Source organism: Plectrocnemia conspersa, unplaced genomic scaffold (genome assembly GCF_051122295.1).
Source record: "Plectrocnemia conspersa isolate PC_06_02 unplaced genomic scaffold, ASM5112229v1 ptg000005l, whole genome shotgun sequence".
Classification (NCBI taxonomy): Eukaryota; Metazoa; Arthropoda; class Insecta; order Trichoptera; family Polycentropodidae; genus Plectrocnemia; species Plectrocnemia conspersa.
The window spans coordinates 41,431-51,129 of NW_028277169.1; the positions used below are offsets into that span (position 1 = coordinate 41,431).

Genomic DNA, 9,699 nt, shown 5'->3' on the forward strand with positions numbered 1-9,699 from the left:
GATCATCAACGCCACTGCGTTTCAGTTCCCCTGCCATCACCTCAAACTTGTGCTACCACATCATCACTGAATCCCCCACATCGCATTTAAAGCGTGTTACACCCTCCTAAGCAATGACCCAGTATAAGTGCGCTTTATTCTATCCACCGCTGTCACCATTTTGTACTAATTCATTACCTCAATCACTGTCATCAATCAATATTATTTTAAAAAAGTTTCATTGTGTAGCTACGCTCCACTCCTGCCACCTTTATGCTGCTATCCACCAGTGCTACTCAAATATGATTTTTGCCATATTTTACTACACCTGCTACCACCGCAAGCTTGTGGTACCATATCACTACTAACTAGTGCTTATCCCTCACAACGCCTTTAAATCAAGCTACTCCCCCCCCCCCCCCCATAAGCATTGAATCAATGTATATGCGCTTCATTTTATCCACCGCTGTAATGCTTCCCCCACACTCTCTGGAAGTAGACCATGGTTGGGCAAAGACGGAAAATATAATGTGTTAATTCGGGGCTACTTCGGTCGAGCTCGGGTCTGCCCGCTCTAATGTCTCGGTGACCTCGATCATATTCGGTAGACCTTTGGTTCGGTAACTTCCAGAGAGTGTAGAGGAAGCATAACAGGTTAGTATCAATTCCATACACTAGTCACTTCCATCAATCTGTACTGTTTTACAAATATTTCATCCTTGTGACTACGTGAACCATTTATTATTAATATGTGAATTGGAATTAAACTAATTCACGGCAATTCATTATCAATCCAGATAAAAGTCAAGGACTAATATTCACAAAAAAAAAGATGTTCAAACCCACCCAGACTTAAAATTAAAAACACACCAACTCCTTAGTCAACCCAATTCAAATAATTCGGCCTCACTCTAGACCAAAATTTACCTGGGGGCCCCACATCGCAAACATGACAAGAAAAGCTTCAGCCGCCTACGGAGCCCTATATCCATTCATAGGAAGACGTAGTGTCCTCAGCCTAAAAAACAAATTATTGCTATATAAAGCTATTATCAGACCTACTCGAACATATGCCTACCCTATATGGGGGCACAACAGCCCTAACCACATCAAAAAGATGCAAGTATGTCAAAACAAGATCATACGCACAAGTGTTAAAGCGCCGTGGTTCAACAAATACATAAAGACACAGACACGCCATAGTTTTTCGATCGCATACACAAACTATCCCAACAGTTCTACAGGCACATCCCTAAGATAGACGACAACACCATCAAGCACTTAGCAGACCTAGATCCAAACACCATCCCCCACAAACACAAGCGCCCACAAGGTATCTTAACCCGCCAACTACCAATCACCTCCCCACTCATTACCACAAACCCAGCCCAACCCAAATCATAATGAACAGACAAGTTACAGACAAATAAAGGTGTAAAAAGAAAAAATCTAGGAACACCAAAAACATCAAGATCAAGAATCACTCGACACAATCGACCTTGACGCTCAGATCACATCTTCGCTAAACGGTCTTTTTACAACTGGGTTTTACACCTCGCCTTCTGTCTGAGCAACCATCTCCAGGAGACGAGCTCGAGATAAATATCGACGACTAGTCGTTTAGCAACGACAACAAGGTAGACCGTCAAACACGTCACGAATACTAGAGGGTTTCATAAGGGCCACTTTGTACAGTTCGCTGCACAAACGTCCTATTACAAATCGTCAACCGGCACTGCCGAAAACTATATATTGAAGTGGCAATCTACGACCTGACCGCTTCAATAGCATTGGGTATATATGAAGAACTAAGAAGTGTTCTTCGTATCATCAGACCTCTCCGTAAACTAATTATTATTAATGTATGAATTGAAAGTAAACTAATTTACAGCAATTCTTTATTAACATTATAGGAAAATTAAATCGTCAAACACATACACCGTTTTTTATTTAACAAAATTTTTTGGCGGTCTGGGCTGCCCTGGTGCTATGTATCGATGCCAGTAGATACATAGCGATAAATGCCAGAGAATGCGATAAGTCCCATCCCTACGTCCACGCCGTGACCGCTGGGTAACGCTAAAGAGGGATTAGGCAAAACTCTGGCGCCTGAAAACCGGAAGCATCTATCTGACTAAGGGAAGGAAAACCCCATAAGAAAGCCAAAAAACTATTTTTAGATTTAACGATTTTGTGTTCAAATTTTACTTTATTTTTGTATGCAGTAATGTTAACAAGATACGGTATAATATGAATAAAGAATGGTAATTTTTGTAACAAAATTTGTTTTATTGCTATCATGAATTTAAAAAAAATGGCGCACATTTAGAGCACTCTACCCTGTATGGTATCTTTAACAGTTAATTTACAGAAGCAATGAAAGATCTAATGACATTCAAGTATGTTTAACAATTAAAATATGGTGTATTGCGAAAACTTATCAGTTAAAGAAGATATGCCAATCTACGTGTTTAACCATCTAAGGTAACTTCCGTTAATTTTGTTCTTCAGTTGTCATTTAAATTTCATTTATGGATAATATTAGTAGTAATAATGTGTTGAATGTTTAACTCTTATAGTTTTTAATTATTTTTCAGAAGCAATGATAGAACAATTTGATGACCTATATTGCAACAGTATAGAATTGATGTTTATAAACACAAAGTCAATCATCTCACTGTCAGCAAGTATTATCTTTTTATACAGAATATACTACATAAATTTGATGCCGAATATCCTAAATTTTGCTGTTCCGAAAGAGAAATGATTGCACAGAACAAAAATTGATGAAAAACCACGACTTAGATACATATTTTGCTACATTGGAATTAAAAATAACCCACTCTTAGATATTTTGGCTATAGATTATTTCAGGTATACAATTACATATTTATAATAATTATAAAATGTCGTCTATTCGATAACATCTAAGAAAATACACGTTTATAAGCTTCGGAACCGAATGATTAAGGTGAATTTTATATAGCTTACTCACTACTCTAAATATTCACTATATGGCACAAACGTAAAATTCAAAAAGTCAAGAGCCCAAGACTGACATTTTAGGACCAGTATACAATTAATTAAAAAAAAAATGTTTGGACCCTCGCAAAATTATTATATTATATAATTGTTAGTTCTCTGTACTTAAATTTTAAATTTTCTACATATAGTCCAGTCAAATAAGGGTTTAACCTCGGAATGAAAGATAACAAGCTGAAATTTTGCACAGACCTTTGTTTTGACGTTCTAAATATATGGTGAAAAGTCTCAAAAGATATCGTGTCTGCTAATCAAGATATTAAAGGTCAAAGGTCATAAAAATCGTTTTTTTTTGCAAATATCTCGCTTCTTTTGCGTCGCATGTCATTAAATGTTTAACAAAACTTATAGAAAATAAAATTTTCTACAAGTTTGTTTCAATTTATTTCTTCGTATGGTTAATGGTTTTCGAGATATAGCGCGGGGAGTGGGAAGCGCGCATCCGTTTATAGGATAACGCTATGTAAACTACGGAGCCAGAGTTACCTGTACATTCTTCCACAGTTTCGTAGAAAACATCGCAAATTGTTATCTGCTGAATGAACCCATCTAAAGCATTATAACTCTCAATCTCCATATCTTCAAAAATCATCATCGATAATGCAAAAAGTAATACGTATGGCCTCTGATACTTCTTGCAAAAGCGGGACCATCCAAATTTTGTCGACAGAATTCGATGCATAAATTGTACTGAGAGCTTCCTTGATTCCGCTTCCATTCATTATATACCCTATGCATCAATAAAAGACATAAGCATATGAAAGCCTCCTAGTTTCACAACTACTCTGGACAAGTCTGAGCTAGCATCTGAAGCTGCTACGATTTCACGTGCTTTTATGTACAACGGCTGATCAAAAGTTATTAAGCATGTTCTTTGTTCATGTTTCTTGGCAGTGTTTATAGCACACTGTAATGTAGTGTAAATTGTGTCCATATTACTCACAGAATGATGAATAAAAGTAAGAAACAGAATCCGAGAAGTTACAAAGTTCTCATTGTTTTTTGTAAGTTGTTGAATAAATCCATTCCACCCTGGCAACGGTGAGATATTTTTCCACTTTCCGTACTTCCACAACAAAACAACTACATTAAATATTTGTTCGGTTAGTTCTTCTACATCATTAAAATTTTGAACTTGAATCTCTTGCTCAATCCGGGTACGACACTTGGTTTTGTTGTAAATTTCTTTATGCGGTCATCAGATATAACTTCAGATTTTGGAGTTATTATTTTTATCATTTCCATTATATGAACAGTATTATAGCCATCAAGAGTATAAATATTTTTCTGCATTATGTGCTGCATACTGTACTAAGGCACTTGACTATGATGGTTGATTACGAGGCTGTGGGTGATAAACAGCTGAAATTTAACATTTTACAGTATCACTATATGAAGCGAAAAAACCTAAACTTGACAAAACATCCAAAAGTCTTTTTGGATGTTTGGCCTATCTGTATTTTTTCTATGAAGAAATACAGATAGGCCTATTAATAACTGCGAAGAAAAGGACCGTTTTCGTATGGAAGTCATTATAGCATGACTTATAGCTGTGTATTTCGTTTTAAAATGCCCCGTCTTTCCTTTTCTGTTCTTTATAATAACTTCTTGCAGAAAATGTAATAAAGTTTTCGGAATTTCTTCATTAATATTTTACTCGGGGGCGGATAAGACTTGGTCTCAACAACAGAAGATCGAATATCTTCTCTAATAATCGCCGCAGCAGCTTCCACTACGCGCAAGTGTTCTTCTTCCGAAGTGCCTTTTTTATTTTCATACCAAGCTATGGATAAAACTTAAGCTTGAGCATCGCGAAAAGAAAAAATAGGGAATGATCCAATCTTCGTTATAATTATAATATCAGTTAAATATTTTTCTCTTAATTTGGAAATGATCTTCTTATCATCTGGTACATACTCCGTAAGGACATCTTTCAACTCTTTCAATTTTTTCGCACAAATTTCTTGTCGAGCAATATTTCATTTTTAATTCCTAATAATACAATAAAGAAAGTAATAAAATTATGGTTCAAACGACTTGCCAAGACCACTTTTTTCACGATTGTTTACCTTTTCAAAGCTTATACAAAGTTAAGCAGGTAGAAATACTCGCTGGATTCTATAAACGGATTTACGCCTCCCACTCTTCGCGGTATATCTCAAAAACGGTTAATGATACAAAACAAATATTGTAACTAAACTTGTAGATAATTTTATGCTTTACAAGTTTTGTGAAGCATCTAATGACGTGCAACGCATAAAACGCGAGATATTTGCAAAAAAACAAATTTTGTGACCTTTGACCTTTGATATCTTGATTAGCAGACACGATATTTTATGAGACTTTTCACCCTGTCCTTAGAACATCAAAACGAAGGTCTGTGCAAAATTTCAGCTTGGTATCTTTCATTCCGAGGTTTAGCCTTTATTTCGCCTTATTTGACTGGACTAATAGTTTTTATTGTTTATAATTATTTTTAGAAGCCACGAGCGAGCAATAAGATGACTATGCAAAAATGGAACCAAACTTCTTCAGCTAAGTTAGTATCTTCCAAATATCAATAAATAAAAAATATTTATTATTAGCAATTATATGGTTTGATCGACATTAACTTTCAATCCTTATACGTACTAAGTATGTATTACATGTTTACGTTTAAAATGTACCTGGTTTATTTTCAATTCGAATAATTATATTCGGTCAAATCTAACGAATATGTGCATTAAATCAGAAGCAATGATAATTTTTATGTATTGTAAAAAAAACTCACTCTTTGGCCTTGGAGGACGGAAACGAAACTTAAATTTGAAGATTTCATTACAAAGATTTATTTATGATTGTTTATATAGTTTAATCAATATATTCTTCTAATCCTTAAACACATGATGAATATATTTCATTTTTATAGTTATAATGTACCTAGTTTATTTGTTAAGATGTGCGAAAAAATACATACTGATTATATCCATAGAATCCAATATAAAATGTTGCACTGTGTTAGACCTGTTAGATCAACATGTAATCATATATACTTAGATGCAATTTTGTTAAGTTTTAATTTGTAGGAGAAGTGACGATCATTATAGCTTTATTACAAATCTAATTAAAACACTGTACCTGTGGTAAAAATGTATATGTTTGTATACTACTCAAATACATTATAGTTATAATTAAAATATTAGCTAACGATAATTGAGACTATTATGAATATAAAATAAAAATTATAACTTACCAACGCTGTACTAATAATAATCTGAGCTGTAAAACAAGTATTCAATTGCAGGCAGATTTTTTCAGATAAGGCACAAATTTAGTTCTGAAAAAATCTTTTAGTGTATTGTTACATAAAATATTTTATTATTAAAATGGTCACTTACTTTTTGTGTGTATTATCATCTTCGTAAACTAGTTAATTGACATATCTAAATAACTTCATTTCGCCAGTAACGTTAAACATTATACAAGTACAAATATTTATGTAATATAAATATTTAATGTTACTGCTCAGTGAGAACCACGTGAAGGTAGAAGTTCATTCTCACCAGGATAGGAATGGAGAAAGGTAGATTATTATTAGGCACTGAACGGTTAGTATCGAAAATTACATAAGTCAGTTTAAAAAGGGGATTAAAAACACAGCTCACTCACCAAGATTATAATTAGCTTAACAACTTATTAATATGAACGAAAACTTTATTACAAGCACATTCTGCGTCTGTTTTGGGAAAAAGTTTAATTAATTTTGTTCGATTTTACCATGCAGGTGCAGTCACTTTAATGTTGTAAATATCAGGTTGTCGCAAAACATTGAATGTTTTAAACATCAGGCAGAAGTGGTCCGTTCCGTTCTAAATTTTTTTTGCATTTTATACATATGTGAAACAACAGATGTACATGCCAGGTAAATATCTCACCGAGTAATAAAAAACCTAAAAATTGTAAGTCAGATTAGAATATTAGAAAAATTCAATTCAAACTTATAAAATAATTTCGTTGATCATATAAATTTTCCAATATGCTATTAAGGAATTTTATTAGTACCATAACAGTTTTTATGGTAGTAAAATAACAAAGATCATATTGAGATCAACATGTCGAACGAATATATAACGCGATAAAGGACTTCATTTGGCCAGTAACGTTAAAAATGTAACGCGGATACAATTATAGAAAAAAATATTCAAACGTATTTAATAATATAAATATTTAACGTTGCTGCTCGGTGAGAACCACGAGAAGGTAGAAGTCCACTCTCACCAGGATAGGAGTTGTGAAAGGTAGTTAGAAGGATCTGAACAGTTAGTATCGAAAACTAAATAAATTATTCTATCGTATGAATATTGCGTAACGTAAAAGGATTTTAACTTTCTTTCTTCTAACTGGAATATGGTTTTAAACATATCCTCTTCCTTTTTGTAAAAACGTGTAAAACAAACACTCGATCATAACTGATAGAGTAAGTTATTTTGTTCTCTCGCAATTCGCTATTTCAAATTAGTTAAAAATTGTAATTTTTTGGTTGTCTGCGACTATAGCTTTTAAAAACCATTTAAAACGACACTACATGGCAAATTACGCAGGAGAAAGTTCTTATAAAAAAATAAATAAGAAACAGCTGACCAAACACATAATAAAATTTGCAAGATTTAAAGTTTTGGTTCAAAAGAAAAGATTGACAACGAAAAAATCACTATTTATAACTATGAACATACATTTATATACATAAATATTAAACCGTCCCCAGTAAAAAAAAACGCGTATGCTATTTAAAGTCAGTAGATATCGTATCTTTTAGTTTATAATTTTAACTTGATATAAAAAAATTTTGCAAAAGCTAAAGCAATAAATAAAAATTAATATGTTTGTGTAAAGCTCAAGTAATAAATAGGAAAAATATTAATTTTGCTATTGGGTAAAAATTCTTTTACTAAGGACGGCTTCAAACGCAACAGCAAACAGGAAGTTTATGTATCTGCCGCTCGAGCTAATAACAACCATAATACAACTGAAAAATAAATCCCTGCAAAATTCTCGTTGTTCGAAAAATAATCTTTCGGCCTCGAGTCCTGGATTGTCGTTTGAAGTGTAACTAGAGAACTATTAGTGTCTTTTGCTGCCTTTTGCAACTCTCTGAGAAAGCTGTTGAACTAAATAAGATTGATTTTTTTTCTCTATATTTGTAATAATAAATGTATTGTTGTAACAAGATTATAGATTAAAGTTTACTCACCAAAAATATAATCAGCTTCACAACTTATAAATATGTACGAAAACTGTATGACATGCACATTCGAAATATCACATAGGAAAACTTTATTGCATGCACATGCGTCTGTTTTAAGATAAGCGTTAACTTATTTTGTTTGATTTTTTCATGCAGGTGCATAGACATTTTAAGGTTGTAAACATCAGGTTTCCGCAACTACTTGAAAATTGTAAACACCGGGTGTGCTCCTTTTCGTTCTAAAATTATTAGAATGGGAAAGATAGATTTATATGCTTAAAAGAGAATATTAAAAGTCAGTTAAATATCTCTTCGAATAATAAAAACCTAAAAATTGTAAGTCAGATTAGATCCTTAAAAAAAAAATTAAAACCTATAAACGAATTTCGTTGATCATGAAAAAATTCCAATATTGTTTTTAGGATTTTTTATTAGTTACATAACATTTTATAGGGTAGTTAACGAACAAAATCATATTCAGAACAACCCGTTAAACGACTATTAAACGCGACAAGGGACTTCGTTTGGCCAGTAACGTTAAAAACGTAATGCGGATACAATTATTAAAAAAATATTCAAATGCATTTGATATAAATATTTAACGTTGCTGCTCGGTGAGAACCGCGAGAAGGTAGAAGTCCACTCTCACCAGGATAGGAATAAGGAAAGGTAGATTATTAGTAGGCACTGAACGGTTAATATGGAAAATTTATTAAGTCACTTTAAAAAAGGGGATTAAAAACACAGTTCACTCACCAAGATTATAATTAGCTTAAAAACTTATAAATTAGTACGAAAACTTTATTACAAGCACATACTGCATCTGTTTTGAGAAAAGTGTAAAACAATTTTGTTCGATTTTTTCATGCAGGTGCATAGACACTTTAAAGTTGTAAATATCAGATTGTCGCAAAACATTGAAAGTTTTAAACATCGTGAAGAAGTGGTCCGTTTCGTTCTAAAATGTTGTTGCATTTTATGAATATGTGAAACAATAGAAGTACATGCTTAAAAGAGAGTATTAAGAGTCAGGTCATCTCACCGAGTAATAAAAAACCTAAAATTGTAAGTCAGATTAGAATATTAAAAAAATTCAATTCAAACTTATAAAATAATTTCGTTGATCATATAGATTTTCCAATATGCTATTAAGGAATTTTATTAGTACCATAACAAAGATCATATTGAGATCAACATGTCGAACGAATTTATAACGCGATAAAGGACTTCATTTGGCCAGTAACGTTAAAAATGTAACGCGGATACAATTATAGAAAAATATATTCAAACGTATTTAATATAAATATTTAACGTTGCTGCTCGGTGAGAACCACAAGAAGGTAGAAGTCCACTCTCACCAGGATAGGAGTTGTGAAAGGTAGTTAGAAGAATCTGAACAGTTAGTATCGAAAACTAAATAAATTATTCTATCGTATGAATATTGCGTAACGTAA

The 9,699-nt window shown here is 32.8% G+C and overlaps 2 long non-coding RNA genes across 2 annotated transcripts; both read right to left on the bottom strand.

The window, feature by feature from the left end:
- Nucleotides 1-6,771: 6,771 nt before the first annotated feature.
- LOC148234604 (uncharacterized) lies at nt 6,772-6,980 on the bottom strand. Its single transcript, XR_015809601.1, has 2 exons — nt 6,936-6,980; nt 6,772-6,869 (listed from the first exon to the last, which is right to left on the bottom strand). It is a non-coding gene; the product is annotated as an uncharacterized LOC148234604 (long non-coding RNA).
- A 451-nt stretch (nt 6,981-7,431) lies between these two features.
- On the bottom strand, nt 7,432-8,895 carry LOC148234605 (uncharacterized). The gene is made up of 2 exons (XR_015809600.1): nt 8,252-8,895; nt 7,432-8,168 (listed from the first exon to the last, which is right to left on the bottom strand). It is a non-coding gene; the product is annotated as an uncharacterized LOC148234605 (long non-coding RNA).
- Between the last annotated feature and the right edge of the window lie 804 nt (nt 8,896-9,699).